General features: G+C 39.8%; 2 pseudogenes; both read right to left on the bottom strand.

The window, feature by feature from the left end:
* Nucleotides 1-10,960: 10,960 nt before the first annotated feature.
* On the bottom strand, nt 10,961-19,801 carry LOC124989207 (transcription factor E2F6-like; annotated as a pseudogene).
* LOC124988423 (AN1-type zinc finger protein 6-like) lies at nt 11,886-12,739 on the bottom strand (annotated as a pseudogene).
* Nucleotides 19,802-22,851: the final 3,050 nt, after the last annotated feature.

Below are 22,851 nucleotides of genomic sequence, written 5' to 3'. Positions count from 1 at the left end.
CGGCCCGGGTGGCAGGCCTGGACAGGGGCGGCTTCTCAGAGGAGGACAGGGCAGCTAGAGTCTTCCCCATGTAGCCCTGCTCCCTCCGGCGGTGGGCTCCTTTCACACGGCCAGCTTCTCGGACCAGTCCCCCAATGAGAGCCTTTCTACACAGGACCAGCTCCAAGTCCCGGAGCCAGCGGCGAGTACTGGTCCGCAGGCAGCTTCAGGGACCAGGACAGGGCAGCCAGGGACTTCCCCAAGCAGCCCTGCTCCCTCCGGCGGCAGGCCCCTTTCACGGACAGCTCCTTGGAGCAGACCGCTCAGTGAGAGCCTTTCCGAACAGAGCCAGCTCCAAGCCCTGGAAACAGTAGCAGGCTAGGGGCAGCTTTCTTTGGAAGCACTGCATTATCAAGTTCCTCCAAGAATTCAGGCTACTGAAGGCTGGGAGGTGATATACTGGAAATCTACAGGGACACTATAAGCCAATAGAGGAAATCTGCAATATCTCAGAGTCCCACTGACGTCTGACGAATATGAGAAAACAAGGGAAGAAAATGTCCCAAACAAACCTAGATACTATATCAATAAAACCCAATGACAGCACAGCAGAAGAAATGTCAGAAAGGGAGTTCAGAGTGTACATAATTAAAACAATCAGGGAAGCAAATGAGGAGATGAAAGAGCAAATGCAGGCATTGAAGGAGGGGGTGAAAGAGCAAATGCAGGCATTAAATGATCGCACCAATCAACAGTTAAAAGACCAAATACAGGAAGCAAGAGATCATTTCAATAAGAGTTAGAGATACTGAAAAAAAACAAACAGAAATACTTGAAATGAAGGAAACAATAAAACAAGTTAAAAACTCCATAGAAAGCATAACCAATAGGATAGAACACCTGGAAGACAGAACCTCAGACACTGAAGAAAAAATATTTAATCTTGAAAACAAAGTTGAACAGAGAAGATGGTAAGAAATCATGAACAGAATCTCCAAGAATTATGGGATATCATGAAAAGGCCAAATTTAAGAATTATTGGGATTGAGGAAGGCTTAGAGAAACAGACCAAAGGAATGAACAATCTATTCAATGAAATAATATCAGAAAATTTCCCAAATCTGAAGAATGAAATGGAAAACCAAGTATAAGAGGCTTATAGGACTCCAAACATACAAAAATACAACAGACCCACACCAAGGCACATTATTATGAAAATACCTAACATACAAAATAAAGACAGAATTTTAAAGGCTGCGAGAGAAAAGAATCAAATTACATTCGGGGGAAACCAATAAGAATATCAGCAGATTTTTCAATCCAGACCCTAAAAGCTAGAAGGGCCTGGAACAACATTTACCAAGCCCTGAAAGAAAACGGATGCCAACCAAGAATCTTATACCCAGCAAAACTTACTCTCAGATTTGACGACGAAATAAGATCCTTCCATGATAAAAAAAAAAGCTAAAGGAATTTACAAAAAGAAAGCCAGCATTACAGAACATTCTCAGCAAAATATTCCATGAGGAAGAGATGAAAAATAACGATGCAAATCAGCAATGGGAGGAACTAGCCTAAAGGAATAGCCAAATAAAGGAGAAACCAAATCATGTCAAAAAACAAAAATGAGTCAAATGACTGGGAATACGTATCATATCACAATAATAATCCTGAATGTTAATGGCCTGAACTCATCAAACAAAAGACATAGACTGGCAAATTGGATTAAAAAGAAAAATCCAACAATATGCTGCCTGCAAGAGACTCATCTCATAGAAAGAGATACCCATAGACTAAAGGTGAAAGGATGGGAAAAAACATACCATGCACAAGGACACAGCAAAAAAGATGGAGTATCCATCCTCATTTCAGATAATGTGGACTTCAAGCCAAAACTAGTCAGAAGGGATAAAGAAGGACATTACATGCTGCTTAAGGGAAGCATAAATCAGCAAGACATAACAATCATAAATATCTATGCCCCGAACATTGGCTCATCCATGTACATCAAACAAATCCTTCTCAATTCCAGAAATCAAATAGACCACAACACAATAATACTAGGTGATTTTAACACCTCTCTAACCACTGGATCAATCCTCCAAACAAAAATTGAATAAAGAAACCATAGATCTCAATAACACAATCAACAATTTAGACTTAACCAACATATACGAATATATCATCCAACAAAGAACGAATACACTTTTTTCTCAGCAGCACATGGATCCTTCTCTAAAATAGACCATATTTTATGCCACAAAGCTACTGTTAGCAAATACAAGAAGATAGAGACACTACCTTGTACTCTATCAGATCATAATGGATTGAAATTAGAAATAAATGACAGAATAAAAAACAGAACCTTCTCCAATACCTGTAGATTAAATAATACACTATTATATGATGAATGGATAACAGAAGACAACAGGAGGGAAATAAAAAATTCTTAGAAGTAAACGAGAACAAAGACATTATATCAAAATCTCTGGGACACTATGAAAGCAGTACTTAGAGGAAGATTTATTTCATGGGGCGCATTCAACAAAAGAAATAGAAATCAACAAATAAACAACTTAACACTACAGCTCAAAGCCCTAGAAAAAGAAGAGCAGACCAACACCAAAAGTAGTAGAAGACAGGAAATAAACTCAGAGCTGAAATCAACGAAATTGAAACAAAAGAAACAATCGGAAAAATTAACAAAATAAATAGTTGGTTCTTTGAAAAAATAAACAAAATTGATAAACCCTTAGCCACACTAACAAAGAGAAAGAGGGAGAAACTCAAATTACTAAAATTCAGAATGAACAAGGAAATATCACAACAGACACGACTGAAATACAAAACATGATTAGAAGCTATTTTGAAAATCTATACTCCAACAAAACAGAAAACCTTGAAGACATCAACAAGTTTCTAGAGACATATGAATTACCTAAACTGAATGAGGAGGATATACACAACTTAAATAAATCAATTTCAAGCAATGAAATAGAAGAGGTCATCAAAAGCCTATCAACAAAGAAAAGTCCGGGACCAGATGGGTTCTCAGTCGAGTTCCACAAAACCTTTAAAGAAGAGCTTATTCCAATACTCTTCAAAGTATTCCATGAAGTAGAAGAGGAGGGAACCCTCCCAAACTCATTCTATGAAGCCAATATCACCAGACAGAGACACATTGAGGAAAGAAAATTTCAGACCAATATCCTTAATGAACATCAACACAAAAATTCTCAACAAAATTTTAGCAAATCGCATACAAATATATATTAAAAAGATAGTGTACCACAATCAAGTGGGTTTTATCCCAGTGATGCAAGATTGGTTCAACATCCGCAAATCAATAAATGTCATTCACCATATCAACAGACTTAAAGGTAAGAATCACATGATTATTTCAATAGATGCAGAAAAAGCATTCGATAAAATACAGCATCGCTTCATGCTCAAAACACTAGAAAAAATTGGGGTAGTGGGAACATTCCTTAACATTGTAAAGGCCATGTACGCTAAGCCCATGGCCAATATCATTCTAAATGGTGAAAAACTGAAAGCATTCCCCCTAAAAACTGGAACAAGGCAGGAATGCCCTCTTTCACCACTTCTATTCAACATCGACCTTGAAACTCTAGCAAGAGCAATTAGACAAAACAAAGAAATTAAAGGGATACGAATAGGAAAAGAGGAACTCAAACTATCCCTGTTCGTTGATGACATAATTATATATTTAGAGGAACCTGAAAATTCCACCAGAAAACTTTTAGAACTCATAAGTGAATTCCGTCAAGTAGCAGGTTACAAGATCAATGCTCATAAATCCAATGCATTTTTATACATAAGGGATGAATCTTCAGAAAGAGAAATTCGGAAAACTACCCCATTCAAAATAGCATCAAAAAAATAAAATACTTGGGAATCAATCTCACAAAAGAGGTGAAAGACCTCTACAATGAGAACTACAGAACACTAAGGAAAGAAATTAAAGAAAACCTTAGAAGATGGAAAGATCTCCCATGTTCTTGGATAGGCAGAATTAATATTGTCAAAATGGCCATACTACCTAAAGTGCTATACAGATTCAATGCAATTCCAATTAAAATCCCAAGGATGTACCTTACAGAAGTAGAACAAGCAATTACGAAATTCATCTGGAAGAATAAAAAACCCAGAATAGCTACAGCAATCCTCAGTAGAAAGAGCGAAGCAGGGGATATCGCAATACCAGATCTTCAACTCTATTACAAAGCAATAGTAACAAAAACGGCATGATATTGGTACCAAAATAGACAGGTAGATCAAAGGTACAGAATAGAGGACATGGACACAAACCCAAATAAATACAATTTTCTCATACTAGACAAAGGGTCCAAAAATATGCAATGGAGAAAAGATAACCTCTTCAACAAATGGTGCTGGGAAAACTGGAAAACCATATGAAACAGAATGAAATTAAACCCCTATCTCTCACCCTGCACAAAACTCAACTCAAAATGGATCAAGGACCTCGGAATTAGACCAGAGACCCTGCATCTTATAGAAGAAAAAGTAGGTCCGAACCTTCAACTTGTTGGCTTAGGATCACACTTCCTTAACAGGACTCCCATAGCACAAGAAATAAAAGCAAGAATCAATAACTGGGATAGATTCAAACTAAAAAGCTTTCTCTCAGCAAAGGAAACTATCAGTAATATGAAGAGAGAGTCTACAGAGTGGGAGAATATCTTTGCCACTCATACTTCAGATAGAGCACTAATTTCCAGAATATATAAAGAACTCAAAAAACTCTACACCAAGAATACAAATAATCCAAGCAACAAATGGGCTAAGGAAATGAACAGACACTTCACAGAAGATGTACAAGCAATTAACAGATAGATGAAAAAATGTTCAACATCTCTAGTAATAAGAGAAATGCAAATCAAAACTACCCTAAGATTCCATCTCACCCCAATTAGAATGGTGATTATCAAGAACACAAGCAACAATAGGTGTTGGCGAGGATGTGGGGAAAAAGGTACACTCATACATTGCTGGTGGGGTTGCAAATTAGTGCAGCCACCGTGGAAAGCAGTATGGAGATTCCTCAGAAAGCTTGGAATGGAACCACCATTTGACCCAGCTATTCCACTCCTTGGCCTATACCCAAAGCACTGAAAATCAGCATACTACAGAGATACAGCCACATCAATGTTCATTGCTGCTCAATTCACCATAGCCAGATTGTGGAACCAACCTAGATGTCCTTCAAGTGATGAATGGATAAAGAAACTGTGGCATATATATACAATGGAATATTACTCAGCCATAAAGAATGATAAAATTATGGCATTTGCAGGCAAATGGATGAAATTGGAGAATATCATGCTAAGTGAGATAAGCCAATCTCAAAAAACTAAAGGACAAATGATCTCGCTGATAAGTGGATGAGGACATATAATGGAGGGTGGGAAGGGTTAGCGTTAGGTTAGGGTTAGGTTTAGGGTTAGGGTTAAAGAGGGTGGTAAGATTGGAGGAAGGAAGGACTGTATAGAGGGAAAATAGGGGTGGGAGGGGTTGCGGGGGAGGGAAAAATAACAGAATGAATCAAACAACATTATCCTATGTAAATTTATGATTACACAAATGGTATGCCTTGACTCCATGTACAAACAGAGAAACAACGGGTATGCCATTTGTTTACAATAAAAAAAAATCCTATCACAATACAATTCACTTATTCTATCAAACATTTCAGAAAACCCACATCCTGAGTACTACTATTTAGTATGAAAAAATCCCAGTATCATAAGAGATTGAGAATGGATTAACTCAGTTCTCATCAGCTATGATGGGATTTGACCGGCATTTTCTCAACCACCCACCCCTTTTTCTCCCACTTATAAAGAATAATAGAGTTCTAATGAGGATTAATAAAATCTAATAAGGTATAATTACTCATTCATTTCCTACAAAAAAAAAAAACAACTAAATGCTTATATTAGAAAAGAAGTGATATCTTAATCAGGGCTACACAAATCACAATCTAGAATTTTCCTTTTTCTTGAGCTTTTCTCTTGATTCCTGGCAACAACCTTGTGGTATTTTGCTTCAGAAAATTACCTGCCTAAATTAAAAAACAAACAAACAAACAAACAAATCTTAATAATGCCTAGGGTGGTGGTGCAGACTGTAACCTCAGTAACGAGGGAGGCTGGGACAGGAGAATAACAAGGTTGAGGACAGCCTCACATCTTAATGAGACCCCCATCTCGAAACAAAAAATAGAAAGCTCAGTGGTAGAGTTTCCCCAGGTTCAATCCCTAGTACTCCCCGCCCCCCCATTATTTTAAAAGCATTTATATAGTATCTGGAATGAAGAACTACAAATAAAGTACATGTGGACATTATATTGAAACTTGAAGCATTATACTGAAAAATAAAATGAAAATTTAGACTTGGAGTCTGGTTTCCCTAGTTCCTGACTGAGCAAATCAAACACTTGTGTTAAAAACCCTGCTATTTCCCAGTAAACACTGTCTTTTTTAGTCTAGAGGTTTTTCCATGACTTTCAACACTGAAGGAAAATTAGGCACGCTTGATGACATTTTAAAGAAACTACTAGTCAAAACAATCCTGTTGGCCTGGGGAGATAGCTCGGTTGGTAGAGTGCTTGTCTTGCAAACACAAGGCCCTGGGTTTGATCCCCAGCACCCCCCCCCAAAAAAAAAGAAAAAAAAAAAAAAAAACAATCCTGTTCATGAACAAGAACAGTGATGTTTGGGAACACAACAACATATTCTTCAAACATATTTGTGAACTACCTTTCACGTTGGTTGCTAATAGTATTTGCTTATTTGCTCGTGATTTTTCTTTGGGCACAATGAACTGTACTTGCTTTGGTTTATAGAAAATGCTCAACATATTAGAAATTTATAGCCATCCTTAGTCCTTTCCAATAACTCTTCCTCTCACATTCCTTGTGGGCGAGGGAATGGGTACCTGTTGGGATTGGCTGGCTGCAAAACAAAAGCTATGAAAGCTACGTATCAAGAAATAAAGACAAAATGACAAGAATTATATATTTTCAAAGCAGGGGCATGACCCATTGAGCCAACCAGAGGGGTCTGACTTCTAAGCAAGAAAAGGTCCACGCTTGCTTTACTTATGTCCAAAAGGGATGGATAGGTATAAGGTTCAGTGTAGCAGGGGATCTTGGGTAAAGAGGTTGCTTGGTGCTTGGCATGTTACACTCATCTCTGCCCATTTCAGGGTGAACTTGGAACTGTGAGCTAATTCAGGGAGCCAGCATCGTCTGGGCTTTCTCGAACTGGGGAATTTCACCCAGGAGTTCCTGGAAGAGCCACTTCCCTGCCTTAATGGCTCAAACAAATGTCCATAGTTCACAAATAGTACCCAATATCTTTCTATAAATGTTTATTTGTGAACATTATCGGATGAAATTCTTTTATTCTCTGATAGAAATCATGTAATTTTTATATGTGGTGACCATACTCTTGATATGAAACTGACAAATAGAATGATCTGCATTATCTTTAGAAGTCCCTTAAATATCAATAAATGATCAGAATATAACCAATGGAAACAATACACTACCTATACTGTGTTTTATTCAATAATTAGCTATTACAAATAATCCCTATGAACAAACTTGAAAATAATAATTGGAGAAGAGAATAATTGAATAAAAGTTATAAGAATATATATAGATTCTTTTCAGAACTCATAAAATTTTTAATATGTATATGCAAATATTAGGACATGCCTTTGGTGTATGAAATCAGGAACACTGTACACATAAATTCAGAATGTCTTGCAACATTCTTAAAGTCTAAGATAAATATACATATTGTAGGATAAAACAAATAACTCTCAGGTCAATTAATAGGAAATAGACAATTATTGAGCATATATTTATTTTTTTTCTTTTTGGCAAGGGAGGAAGTACATAAAAAATAAAACTCTAATCTTGGCCATAGAAGAACCTAAGGCAGTTTCTGAATAGGAAATATATAATGTACAAAATTTCATAACAGCATGTCAGTGTTCTCAGAAAAGGGCTAAACTGAGGAAGAATTGTTTGGGGGGAATGTCTTAAAGGGGTGAGTCCTTGAGCATGAAGGGGATTTCAAAATATTTTTTGAAAGAAATGACATACTAGGGACAAATAAAGGCTCAGCTGGTTCTTATCATATGTATGAAAATGATTTTTATTAAATTTACATTGCTATTAGTCAGGGTTCTCTAAACAGAATCAATGGGAATTATAATTATAAAAAAGGGAGATTTATTAGGTTGGTTTACATGACCAGAAGCTGGACTCTGTACACAATGAACATAGTACACAATGGCTGTCTGCATGCTAGAAAGCTGGAAGAACCAGTAGCTCTGCAGTCCAAGAGGCAGAAGTCCCAGAACAAGAGGGATCAATGGTGCTACCCAAGTCTGAGACTGAAGACTTCTGGAAACTCTCTGAAGAATACCTGGCAGAGTTCACTTTGGAAGAGTGAAGAATCGAGAGGCCAATATCCTCAGATGATCAAAGCAGCAATCAAGAACCCATTCACGAGGAATTGAGCTTCCATCTGCATCTGCTTCCTTGTTCTTCCAACTTTTATTCAATCTAAGCCACCATCCTATTGAACAGTGCTGCCCACATTCAGTTAGGGAGGGTCTCCACTTCAGCTGGCTATCCCACATGCCAATCATTCATAGACACACCCTCATTATCCAGAAACCTCTTTATCATTGGCCTCTTTTAATCCAATCAAGTTGACAATTCAAATTTACCGTAACACTGGGACAGAAGGTTTAATTTAACAAATGATTGGAAACAAAATTTGAAAGATGATATAGCACATTCACCAGAGAAACAATTCATGCATGTATGTCCACACTGAACAGAAGAGTTTCTTTTCAACATGAAAGTATTTTAATTTTTTGGAGTGGCAGAGCTACTTCATTTATATAACACAATTACAACTTACATAAGATTTTTGCTGACATGATTTCATTTTACCCTCAGAACAATGTATAAGGCAGAACATTCATCACATTTCACAAGTTAGGAATTGCTGTTCACCTTTAGCAATGCTTCCTTGGTTTTGGGACTATCTCCTTTAGGGGTTTCCCCCATTTTTTTCTTCTCAGGAAAGGCTCTTTCTTCTGTATTCCCCTTAAACATAGCCATTCTAGGGCCTATCCTTGTCTACATTCTTCTTAGATGACCTCTTCTACTCTCATGATTTAAAAGATTACATATCAACTAATATCTGCCCAATCTACTACACAGAGCTCAGCTCTTTCCAAGAGCACCTGACCTACACACATACAACTTCCTGCCTGGACTCTCACTTTCAAGTCCAAATTTAATTTTTATCCCACCCTTGCTGTTCCTCCTGTGTTTCCTGTCTTGTCAAACCATACCACCCACTAGCCCAGTGACCACTGACCCCTGTAGCTTTTCTTTAGCTTATTTCAAAAGACAACTTTTGTCTAAAACAGAGGGAGACAAGTCTATTCCATTTACTAGCAGTCCCCAAGCATATAGAAATTAAAAAGCAGAGACTGTGTGGGAAGGAACTGGTGTCCAGCAGAGGACAGGACTGGCAAAAGCTGCTGAGCTCAGAATATGTGAATCCATTATTTTGTAATATTTTGATTTTGGATCCCTACCGAAAATCTTTTTATACATGATCTTAATTTCAAGTTGCTTCAATTTTTTCATTGAAAGCAAGAGAGGCTTCAAATGATGTTCACAAGAAACCTGTGTGACAAGTTAGGTCTTATCAGTCTCATTCTTCAGTCACACACTCACTGATCTGTCAGACATTCACTGAGCACTTCCTGTTGGCCAGGCATGGTACAAGGTGCTGGGATATAACAATAATCATGACAAAGTCGCAATGATTATGACAAAGTCCTTCAAGGCATCACAGTCTAGTGGTAAACTACTGAGTAAACTGAGGCACAGAGTGGTCAATGACTCATTCACTGAGGTAGAAATAGCTAGGTCTTGGAAAGGGAGGACTAGAGCTGGAGAGGGCAGGGTGCAATTCATGGTAAGTAAAACCTGTCCGACTGAGGAGAAAGGTCACGCATATTACAAAATCCGTTCGCGAAAAGTTTAACACAGTTTCCAATTTCACCATGATTGAATTCATATCTTGGTGAATTAGGCTATTCCATGATGGCATTTCTATACTTTCCCCCAAGTATTTGGGACATGCCACCAATCCGCTGGGACACAATAACTCTGTAGGCACCTTAACATCAAGAAGCATCTGACTCCAATTTTAGCGCTAGGAACCACATTAAAATACTTGAATTAGTATTATGAACTTAAATGTATAGCACATTTGTGATACTTCTGCATGTAGAAGCTTGGAGAAACTCTCCTCTAACCTTTGTCCAGAGGATTCTTATACGTTCTAGGTTCTAAGGAAATTAGAGCACTTGTCTGTCACTTTTCTGTTATTTTGACTGTATAAGGGTAAAAGTTTCAGACACTATACAGATATATACAAAAACATCACATTTAGATCCATGTGTACACCTAGCCAACGTACAACACTTAACTGCAAACATGATCCAGTGTAAGGCAATTATTTTTTAAAATTTTTTTAGTTGTAGATAGACACAACAACTTTATTTATTTATTTATTTTTATGTGGTGCTGAGGATAGAATCCAGTGCCTTATATGTGCTAGGTGAGTGCTCTACCACTGAGCCACAATCCCAGCCCAGGCAATTATTTTTTCGACATAACGACATAATCCTTTAAGGATGACAGAGTCCGCAAAGAACTGTCTGTGCCAGGTCTGACCATTTGTTTCTGTGATACTCTCTGTGATGAAGTTATTTCAGGAGGCAAAAATGTCTACTTCACTGACAAAATGCAGTGACCAATTATTAAAAAAAAAAAAAAAGAAGTTGTTTTTGAATACAGAAACCATAATTACCCAGTAATTTAAGTAGGGAGCTACTCAAAGACACTACTGGCCTTCCTGATGCTACTGACATCTCCTTTCTCAGGGTGTTCTGGATGAATGCTTTTAGATGAAGAGGTCCCTACCCTGTCTGATGTTTTGCCATTTGAATGCTTCTGCTCCACTTCACACAAATACACATGAATGGGTCCTCTGGTGCTCCTTATGTGTACCGTGATAGAGTCTTCTTTGGGAACTGGAACATCCAATCTGATTTCATCTGGAGTTTTTTTTTTTTTTTTTTCCTGGTTTTCCTTTTTATTTAATCAAAGACTGATGGATAAACATAAATACAGCACAATTACTTCAGATCATTCTTCATATTGTATACACTCAGACCAATGAGCGTAATCTGAAAGAAACCTGCAGTCAGCAATGAAGTGCATACAGTTTTTTTTTTTTTTTCCCTCACGCAAAAAAACAAAACAAAACAAAACACACAAACCTGGAATCTCATCAGCACATACTCTCCTGTGACAAATTATTCAGACATAAATAGTGGGTGCAAAGAAACTATATGCTAACATATGTATAACCTTTGTTAATGAAAAAACAGAAGCAGTCATATTGATTAAGATACGTTCAGTTACTGATAACTAATTGTGCCCAATAGGGCATTATCAAAAGAGAAATCGTGCTGTAGACAAAAGCCATATATACATACACAATGAGAAAATAAACTGCAAGATTAATGCATGCATATTTAATACTGGAAAAATCACAGTCCTCCACAATTTCTCCACGTTTGTTATAAAAGCCCTCTGCACTCAACTAAAATTAAAATGATCTTAAAAGGATAATACTTGTAAAGTTTAAGTCTCTTCAGCCACAGAAATTGCAATGGAAATAAATGTTCACAGTCATTTTCAAAACAAAAACAAAAATCTATTCTTCTGATGACATGCATGATTAAAAGGTCTATGCAAGATACATTGCTCTACATTCCCAATGACTAGGAAAAAAAACCCTCAAGTCAATTTTTAGTTTGAAGATGGTCAAAGGATTTTGTATTCCAGCAAGAGTTGAAATCTTCTGGATCTTTTCACCAACAACTACTGGATTTTCTTAGCAGCATCAGCTTTGTAATTATAAGAGCAATTGTGTACATCTGAGTAAGGGTGCACACCACAGTAAACATTTCCACACTGGCATTCAAACCCGGTAAGTCCCACTTTCTTCCTGCACATGAAACAGCGATTCTTTTTTTTTCTTTTGGTTTTTCAAGAGATTTGCTTTGCTCTTCAGATGGCTGCTGTGCTGTGTCTGATACTGAAGCTTGCAGATCTTCTGTTTCCGGTACTGCTTTGTCCACAAATGTACTGTCCACCTGGGAAGATGCTACAGATTCTGATAAAAGTGACTGATTTGATACAGGGCTTGGCTGCATAGATGAAGATGTGGAGTCTAATGCTGACTGAGCCTCTGGGACACTGCCATCTGTGCACTGAACTGGTAAAGATTCATCCGCTTATCAGTGAGATCATTCGTCCTTTGGTCTTTTGAGATTGGCTTATTTCACTTAGCATGATATTCTCCAATTTCATCCATTTGCCAGCAGATGATGACACATAATGGGGGGTGGGAAGGGTTAGTGTTAGGGTTAGTGTTAGGGTTAGGGTTAGGGAGGGGGGCAAGAATGGAGGAAGGAAAGACTTAAAGGCCACAGGGCAGCTATTATATCAAAATCTTCATCCTTTTCACGGGGTGACCTGATCCCCTTGACAGGTGTCCTCCATTGGTCAGGTGAATCCCACACTCTTTTCTAAGTCCATTCCTATTTTCTTTTTCACTTCTGCATTTTCCTCTTATTGTTCTGAAATGTCCTTCTCAACCTTGGTAAGGTCATCTGCACAAGGAAGGTCTGAGAAACTGCTCACCCACACAGAGAAGTCTATAGGGACAGGAACCAAATGTGATTTGGGATCCTGGATGGGGTCCTGAGTATGGCGGTAGATGGTGTTACCCAGGGGCAGAGTCCTTACTGGAGGGAGGCTGCCTTTCCCGAGTGTGGCCTTCCCTGAGGGCAGGGTGGTGGTCCAGCGACCACAGTAGCACGTGATCCAGGCAATATCTCATCTGGAACTTTAACTGCAATAACTATCTGTTCATGAAAGGCTTGAATGCTATGAATATCTTGATATGTCACATATGCCAGCCTTTCATTTTCTTTATCATCTGTTAATTCAAACAACTGTTGAGCACAATCCTTAATTAACTCCTCCAAAGGATCTTCCATTGCTGATAAGTCTGAAAGTTCCTCTTGCAGCTTCTTTTGTTGGGACACTGCTCCAAAATTAAGATCAATCCTATCCATCAAATATGGTCCTTAGATTTTTTTCAATGAGGTCAGCTCCTTATAAGACATTGGTAATGTCATAGACCCGTTTTTGTCCTCCCATTTTTGTTGCAATATTGTTTGAGTTGAGAATGCCACCAGGGGCAGATCTGAGGAGAGCCATAAATAAACCAGTGATACATCAAAACAAGGTCTCTTCACTTTTAGAGCTTGTCTCCTGGACACATATTGTACATTATCTTCTTTTTTTTAATTGTAATCAAATGGGATACATGTTGTTTCTATGTTTGTACATGGAGGCAAGGCATACCATTTGTGTAATCATAAATTTACATAGGGTAATGTTGTTTGATTCAATCTGTTACTTTTTCCCCTCCCCCTCACCACTCCCACCCCTCTTTTCCCTCTATACAGTCCTTCCTTCCTCCAATCTTACCACCCTCTTTAACCCTAACCCTAAACCTAACCCTAACCCTAACGCTAACCCCTCCCACCCTCCATTATATGTCCTCATCCACTTATCAGCGAGATCATTCGTCCTTTAGTTTTTTGAGATTGGCTTATCTCACTTAGCATGATATTCTCCAATTTCATCCATTTGCCTGCAAATGCCATAATTTTATCATTCTTTATGGCAGAATAATATTCCATTGTATATATATGCCACAGTTTCTTTATCCATTCATCAACTGAAGGGCATCTAGGTTGGTTCCACAATCTGGCTATGGTGAATTGAGCAGCAATGAACATTGATGTGGCTGTATCTCTGTAGTATGCTGATTTTAAGTCCTTTGGGTATAGGCCAAGGAGTGGGATAGCTGGGTCAAATGGTGGTTCCATTCCAAGCTTTCTGAGGAATCTCCACACTGCTTTCCACGGTGGCTGCACTAATTTGCAACCCCACCAGCAATATATGAGTGTACCTTTCTCCCCACATCCTCGCCAACACCTATTGTTGCTTGTGTTCTTGATAATCACCATTCTAATTGGGGTGAGATGGAATCTTAGGGTAGTTTTGATTTACATTTCCCTTATTACTAGAGATGTTGAACATTTTTTCATATATCTGTTGATTGCTTGTACATATTCTTCTGTGAAGTGTCTGTTCATTTCCTTAGCCCATTTGTTGCTTGGATTATTTGTATTCTTGGTGTAGAGTTTTTTGAGTTCTTTATAGATTCTGGAAATTAGCGCTCTATCTGAAGTATGAGTGGCAAAGATATTCTCCCACTCTGTAGGCTCTCTCTTCACATTACTGATAGTTTCCTTTGCTGAGAGAAAGCTTTTTAGTTTGAATCTATCCCAGTTATTGATTCTTGCTTTTATTTCTTGTGCTATGGGAGTCCTGTTAAGGAAGTCTGATCCTAAGCCAACAAGTTGAAGATTTGGACCTACTTTTTCTTCTATAAGATGCAGGTCTCTGGTCTGATTCTGAGGTCCTTGATCCATTTTGAGTTGAGTTTTGTGCAGGGTGAGAGATAGGGGTTTAATTTCATTCTGTTGCATATGGCTTTCCAGTTTTCCCAGCACCATTTGTTGAAGAGGCTATCTTTTCTCCATTGCATATTTTTGGCCCCTTTGTCTAGTATGAGAAAATTGTATTTATTTGGGTTTGTGTCCATGTCCTCTATTCTGTACCATTGATCTACCTGTCTATTTTGGTACCAATATCATGCCGTTTTTGTTACTATTGCTTTGTAATAGAGTTGAAGATCTGGTATTGCGATACCCCCTGCTTCGCTCTTTCTACTGAGGATTGCTGTAGCTATTCTGGGTTTTTTATTCTTCCAGATGAATTTCATAATTGCTTGTTCTACTTCTGTAAGGTACATCCTTGGGATTTTAATTGGAATTGCATTGAATCTGTATAGCACTTTAGGTAGTATGGCCATTTTGACAATATTAATTCTGCCTATCCAAGAACATGGGAGATCTTTCCATCTTCTAAGGTTTTCTTTAATTTCTTTCCTTAGTGTTCTGTAGTTCTCATTTGTAGAGGTCTTTCACCTCTTTTGTGAGATTGATTCCCAAGTATTTTATTTTTTCGATGCTATTTTGAATGGAGTAGTTTTCCGAATTTCTCTTTCTGAAGATTCATCACTTACGTATAAAAATGCATTGGATTTATGAGCATTGATCTTGTAACCTGCTACTTGACGGAATTCACTTATGAGTTCTAAAAGTTTTCTGGTGGAATTTTCAGGTTCCTCTAAATATAAATTTCATGTCATCAGCGAACAGGGATAGTTTGAGTTCCTCTTTTCCAATTCGTATCCCTTTAATTTCTTTGGTTTGTCTAATCGCTCTGGCTAGAGTCTCAAGGACGATGTTGAATAGAAATGGTGAAAGAGGGCATTCCTGCCTTGTTCCAGTTTTTAGGGGGAATGCTTTCAGTTTTTCACCATTTAGAATGATATTGGCCATGGGCTTAGCGTACATGGCCTTTACAATGTTTAGGAATGTTCCCACTACCCCAGTTTTTTCTAGTGTTTTGAGCATGAAGGGATGTGCTATATTTTATCGAATGCTTTTTCTGCATCTATTGAAATTATCATGTGATTCTTAACTTTAAGTCTGTTGATATGGTGATTGACATTTATTGATTTCCTGATGTTGAACCAACCTTGCATCCCTGGGATAAAACCCACTTGATCGTGGTACACTATCTTTTTAATATATTTTTGTATGTGATTTGCTAAAATTTTGTTGAGAATTTTTGCGTCAATGTTCATTAAGGATATTGGTCTGAAATTTTCTTTCCTCAATGTGTCTCTGTCTGGTGATATTGGCTTCATAGAATGAGTTTGGGAGGGTTCCCTCCTCTTCTATTTCATGGAATACTTTGAGGAGTATTGGAATGAGCTCTTCTTTAAAGGTTTTGTGGAACTCGACTGAGAACCCATCTGGTCCCGGACTTTTCTTTGTTGGTAGGCTTTTGATGACCTCTCCTATTTCATTGCTTGAAATTGATTTATTTAAGTTGTGTATGTCCTCCTCGTTCAGTTTAGGTAATTCATATGTCTCTAGAAACTTGTTGATGTCTTTGAGGTTTTCTGTTTTGTTGGAGTATAGATTTTCAAAATAGCTTCTAATTATGTTTTGTATTTCAGTCGTGTCTGTTGTGATATTTCCTTGTTCATTCCGAATTTTAGTAATTTGAGTTTTCCCCCTCTCTCTTTGTTAGTGTGGCTAAGGGTTTATCAATTTTGTTTATTTTTTCAAAGAACCAACTATTTATTTTGTTAATTTTTCCAATTGTTTCTTTTGTTTCAATTTCGTTGATTTCAGCTCTGATTTTCACTATTTCCTGTCTTCTACTACTTTTGGTGTTGGTCTGCTCTTCTTTTTCTAGGGCTTTGAGCTGTAGCTTTAAGTCGTTTATTTGTTGATTTCTACTTCTTTTGTTGAATGCGCCCCATGAAATAAATCTTCCTCTAAGTACTGTTTTCATAGTGTCCCAGAGATTTTGATATGATGTGTCTTTGTTCTCGTTTACTTCTAAGAATTTTTTATTTCCCTCCTGTTGTCTTCTGTTATCCATTCATCATATAATAGTGTATTATTTAATCTCCAGGTATTGGAGAAGTTTCTGCAATTATTGCAGAAGTTTTATTCTGTCATTTATTTCTAATTTCAATCCATTATGATCTGATAGAATACAAGGTAGTATCTCTATCTTCTTGTATTTGCTAACAGTAGCTTTGTGGCATAAAATATGGTCTATTTTAGAGAAGGATCCATGTGCTGCTGAGAAAAAAGTGTATTCGTTCTTTGTTGGATGGTATATCTATATATGTTGGTTAAGTCTAAATTGTTGATTGTGTTATTGAGATCTATGGTTTCTTTATTAAATTTTTGTTTGGAGGATCGATCCAGTGGTGAGAGAGGTGTGTTAAAATCACCTAGTATTATTGTGTTGTGGTCTATTTGATTTCTGGAATTAAGAAGGATTTGTTTGACGTACATGGATGAGCCAATATTCGGGGCATAGATATTTATGATTGTTATGTCTTGCTGATTTATGCTTCTCTTAAGCAGCATGTAATGTCCTTCTTTATCCCTTCTGACTAGTTTTGGCTTGAAGTCCAAATGAGGATGGATACTCCAGTTTTTTTGCTGTGTCTGTGTGCATGGTATGTTTTTCCCCATCCTTTCACCTTTAGTCTATGGGTATCTCTTTCTATTAGATGAGTCTCTTGCAGGCAGCATATTGTTGGATTTTTCTTTTTAATCCAATTTGCCAGTCTATGTCTTTTGATTGATGAGTTCAGGCCATTAACATTCAGGGTTATTATTGTGATATGATTTGTATTCCCAGTCATTTGGCTCATTTTTGTTTTTTGACATGATTTGGTTTCTCCTTTATTTGGCTATTCCTTTAGGTTAGTTCCTCCCATTGCTGATTTGCATCATTGTTTTTCATCTCTTCCTCATGGAATATTTTGCTGAGAATGTTCTGTAATGCCGGCTTTCTTTTTGTAAATTCCTTTAGCTTTTGTTTATCATGGAAGGATCTTATTTCATCATCAAATCTGAAAGTAAGTATTGCTGGGTATAAGATTCTTGGTTGGCATCCATTTTCTTTCAGGGCTTGGTAAATGTTGTTCCAGGCCCTTCTAGCTTTTAGGATCTGGATTGAAAAGCTGCTGATATTCTTATTGGTTTTCCCCCGAATGTAATTTGATTCTTTTCTCTCGTGGCCTTTAAAATTCTGTCTTTATTTTGTATGTTAGGTATTTTCATAATAATGTGCCTTGGTGTGGTCTGTTGTATTTTTGTATATTTGGAGTCCTATAAGCCTCTTATACTTCGTTTTCCATTTCATTCTTCAGATTTGGGAAATTTTCTGATATTATTTCATTGAATAGATTGTTCATTCCTTTGGTCTGTTTCTCTAAGCCTTCCTCAATCCCAATAATTCTTAAATTTGGCCTTTTCATGATATCCCATAATTCTTGGAGATTCTGTTCATGATTTCTTACCATCTTCTCTGTTTGGTCAACTTTGTTTTCAAGATTAAATATTTTTTCTTCAGTGTCTGAGGTTCTGTCTTCCAGGTGTTCTATCCTATTGGTTATGCTTTATGGATTTTTAACTTGTTTTATTGTTTCCTTCATTTCAAGGATTTCTGTTTGTTTGTTTTTTTCAGTATCTCTAACTCTTTATTGAAATGATCTCTTGCTTCCCGTATTTGGTCTTTTAACTGTTGATTGGTGCGATCATTTAATGCCTGCATTTGCTCTTTCATCTCCTCCTTCAATGCCTGCATTTGCTCTTTCATCTCCTCGTTTGCTTCCCTGATTGTTTTAATTATGTACACTCTGAACTCCCTTTCTGACATTTCTTCTGCTGTGCTGTCATTGGGTTTTATTGATACAGTATGTAGGTTTGTTTGGAACATTTTCTTCCCTTGTTTTCTCATATTGGTCAGACGTCAGTGGGACTCTGAGGTATTGCAGATTTCCTCTTTTGGCTTATAGTGTCCCTGTAGATTTCCAGTATAACATCTCCCAGCCTTCAGTAGCCTGAATTCTTGGAGGAACTTGATAATGCAGTGCTTCCAAAGAAAGCTGCCCCTAGCCCGCTACTGTTTCCAGGGCTTGGAGCTGGCTCTGTGCAGAAAGGCTTTCACTGGGCGGTCTGCTCCGAGAAGCTTACCATGAAAAGAGCCTGCTGTCAGAGGAATCAGGGCTGCTTGGGGAAGTCCCTGGCTGCCCTGTCCTAGTCCCTGAAGCTGCCTGGGGGCTGGAGTTCGCTGCTGGTTCCGGGACTTGGAGTTGGTTCTGTGCAGAAAGGCTCTTACTTGGGTGCCTGATCTGAGAAGCTGGCCATGTGGAAGGAACCTGCCGCCGGAGGGAGCAGTGCTACCTGGGGAAGACTCTAGCTGCCCTGCCCTGCTCTGAGAAGTCGCCCCTGTCCGGTCCTGTCACCTGGGCCGAGTTTCACCCGGTGGGGGAGACTCACCCCGTGGCTCTATTTTAGTCCGAGTCTCTCAATGCCTTCCCTTCTTGAATCCTGCTTCTGGAATGACAGGAGATGCATTCACCCTCTATTCCGCAATCTTGGATCGCCCCGTGGAAAGAGCTTGCAGCTGGAGGGAGCAGGGTCGCCTGGAGAAGTCTCTGGCTGCCCTGCCCTGGTCCCAGAGGCTGCCTGCGGGCCGGAGCTCTCCACTGTCTCCGGGACTTGTGGTTGGCTCTGTGTAGAAAGGCTCTCACTGGGCGGTCTGCTCCAAGAAGCTAGCCTTGAAAGGCGCCTGCCGCTGGAGGGAGCAGGGCTGCTTGGGGAAGTCCCTGGCTGCTCTGTCCTGGTCCCTGAAGCTGCCTGTGGGCTGGAGCTCGCCGCTGGCTCCGGGACTTGGAGCTGGTTCTGTGCAGAAACACTTTCACTGCTTATACATTATCTTCTAATAAATTCTTATTTTCCATGGCCCCAGGCTCTCCACGTTGATGGGGTTGCAGCAGCTGCGGCTCACCATCTCCTTGGCCAGATCCACGAGAAGGCTGAGCAGACTTCTCACCAGCCCCTGTGGACTCATGCTGCCCAGCTGGCTGCCCCTCTCACCCGGGAGCTCTCCAGCCTTCTGCTCCAGCCTTCTACCGGGGATCTAGCACCACCCCCGACATGCAGGCCTCTCAATGCAGGGCTCAGAGTGGGCCAGCGGACTGCTGGGGGGTGCCACTTGGCTCTTCTGCCCTGCCCACTGCCTCCCCACTGCCCCTGAGCTAACCCTGCTGGCAGGAGGGGAGGAGGGTGCACCATGGTGGTCAGAATGCCGGCCTGCCGTCTTGCTGCATGCACAGTGCTCAACATGAAAGTGTTTTGACAGAGATTTTTGCTTTCTCCAAAGAAAATCCACATTGCAATTCTGGGATTTGAAAAATCATGCACTAGTAGTTTTGTATAAAGTGCAATGAATTCCTGAGAAAATAGAGAAGGTTTCATTAATTCAGTTGTGGAAGACATAGCTGTGTTTTTAATAAGAGGTGTTAGAGGGGTCACATTTTAATAGAAGTAATAATCGATGACACTTGTCTTTTAGTCATGTATGGATGGACATTGCAATATGAAATGCATTCCTTGTGTTTCTCAATTCACTGAGGTAGAGAATTGGCTTAGATAACAAGATAGAAAGGAAGAGAACACACCTTAAAGACAGAATTGACAGGACTTAGAAATCCAATTGGATTTGGTGAGAGAAGTGGAAGAGGGAGTGGAAAAGAAGTGAAGGTAAAAGTGAAGAATTGTCACTTTAAAATATATAACCAAAAGATTTAAATTTCATAAATAAAATATGATAATGTACCTGATGTGGAATATGTATCTTACTATGGTGTTTTTCTTTAGTAACTTAAACATCCAAATCATATTAGAGGAGTTTCCTAAGAAAGTTCTAGGATAGGTTCATTCATGATATAAATTATCTTCATTGAGAGGAAAGCGCCCACCCCACTGATGGCTGCCAGCCCCACCAGGAGGAGAGGACAGCACCCATGCTGCAGTCCCCATGGCTCCCCAGGCAGCCTCCATCTTGGGACACTACAGCTGATGCTGTAGTCCCCACCCTAGGACAACAAACAGGACCTGGAGGCAACAATCCACTACAAAAAAGCACATCACAGGGCTGCATAGCTGAATGGGCTGGCATGGCCAGCTCTCACAACCCCATCTCTAAAAGCAGTTGGCTCCATCCTAGGTCACCTCTGTGCCCATCTTGGGTTACCTTTGCCACCATCATCACAATTTTTAGTTGGGGCAGCCTCCATCATGGGACACTGGCTAGAGATTAGAAGCCCAATATCATGGCACCTATAGGTTAGTTGCTGCCACCACCATCAACTAGGGATGTGACTGATTTCATCTAGGGACAATAACCAGGACCTGGAAGACCACATCTGAAAAGTGAAAAGCACCCAGAAAAACCACTCCAGACATGGGAACTCATGCAAGAGATTTTATTAGGCAGAAAAGCAGTGTCTGCCCGAGAGAGAGAGAGAGAGAGAGAGAGAGAGAGAGAGAGAGAGAGAGAGAGAGAGAGAAAGAGAGAATGGCAAGGGGGCTTCTCTTAAGTAGTTGAATTTCGCAGGTTAACGAGGATCTGGCCAATTGCTGATGAGGAAGTTTCGCAGGTTAACGAGGATCTGGCCAATTGCTGATGAGGAAGTTCTCGGGCTAGGGATCAGGCCAATGGTTGCCAAGTACAGGCTGACGAGTGGACCAATGGCTGGTTAGGATTGCAGACTGAAGAGCTAGGTTGTAAGATGGAAGGGGGAGGAATAGCTGCAGTGAAGCGGGGGCAGTAAATGATTAGATTTGAATCCACAGCTGCCTGATTTATAAGCTTCCGATGTGAATCACTATGGTTCACTGCCCCTAATAATGAATTAACCACCAAGGGGGTAGCCCCCATCCCCCCTGGCTCATGCCCCCCTTGCCTTCCCCCACCTGTGTGCTCTGTGTCTGACTACCCAGAAGGGAGCCCCACAAGGTCATATGGTGCGCTAGTCCTAGGAAGCCTAAAGCCCAAGGTGAGGGCCAGACTGCAGGGCAAACCTAGTGCCTGCCTGTTGCCTGCCACATGAAGCCAACACCTGACCAGTCCTCATGGACAGAGCACTGCATCAGCAGCTGTGGACTTGCTGGGCTGTGTCCACCCACCGGGAAGCCAACCAAGTTAGTGGCCATTGCAACTTTATATTATATTCTCCTGTTTTTATAAGATTATTTTAGGTGCATGAGTGAAGAGCCATCTTCAGTAACTGCTTCCTGCTGGGTGTGGGTGTAGATTTGATTCAGAAGAGGGAGATGTCATTGCAGCAGGTGGCGATTGGGAACCAGATAGTTACTCTGGGGAGTGCACTTGTAGCAAGGCTCTGATTCTTTTCTATGAGTTCCTGATATTCCTGTAATACAAGCTGATTAATACCTGATTGGTGGACATATAGGCAGTACTCTTCCTGAGAGCACTTGCCTTTTTCTAGTGAACCTGCAGGGTGACTTCCACCAGAAGATATGCAACTGGAAGCAAATTGGAAGAGAGACACTCCTGATCGCCTGCTCCAGGGGGGATGCTGTTGAAAGTCAAAGAGCTGTTAAATCTAGGGTCCTAGCCAGTAGATGAGAGAACCCCACTCTCATGTACATCCAATATCCCTGTGACATGAGTGGGTTAGTTAAATTGAGTCTGTGTTAAGAGTGGATCCTCTGAGCATTGGCTGTGAACACGTGTCCCTGGGGACAATAGGAGTCAGTCTTCCAGCAGTCCTGTGGGCAATCCAGGAGGGAGGAAATGACTGGCACCTGGACAGACTATTGGGGAAAAATCCAATAGGAAAATGGTGGACAGGGTAAATGGCAGGAGAGGCAAGAATGTAGCTGGCAGTCCAGTCCTCATGGCTGGGTGTGGTTGTCCAGTGCCTCTGTGTTCTGGTCCTCAGCCTCTGGAATGGGAAGAAGGGTGGAGGGCTTGATGGCCTTCAGCCTAAGATGGAGAGGTTCCCACTGGGGTGGTCGAGTATTGGTTGGAAGAAGCCTGAGGGATAAAAGTTGGAGAGGGGTTTGTGGACTGAGAGTAGAGCTTAACCTGAG

Source organism: Sciurus carolinensis, chromosome 7, assembly GCF_902686445.1.
Source record: "Sciurus carolinensis chromosome 7, mSciCar1.2, whole genome shotgun sequence".
Taxonomy (NCBI): domain Eukaryota; kingdom Metazoa; phylum Chordata; class Mammalia; order Rodentia; family Sciuridae; genus Sciurus; species Sciurus carolinensis.
The sequence above is the reverse complement of the archived record's forward strand: the minus strand, read 5'-3'. Positions and strand labels throughout refer to the sequence as shown.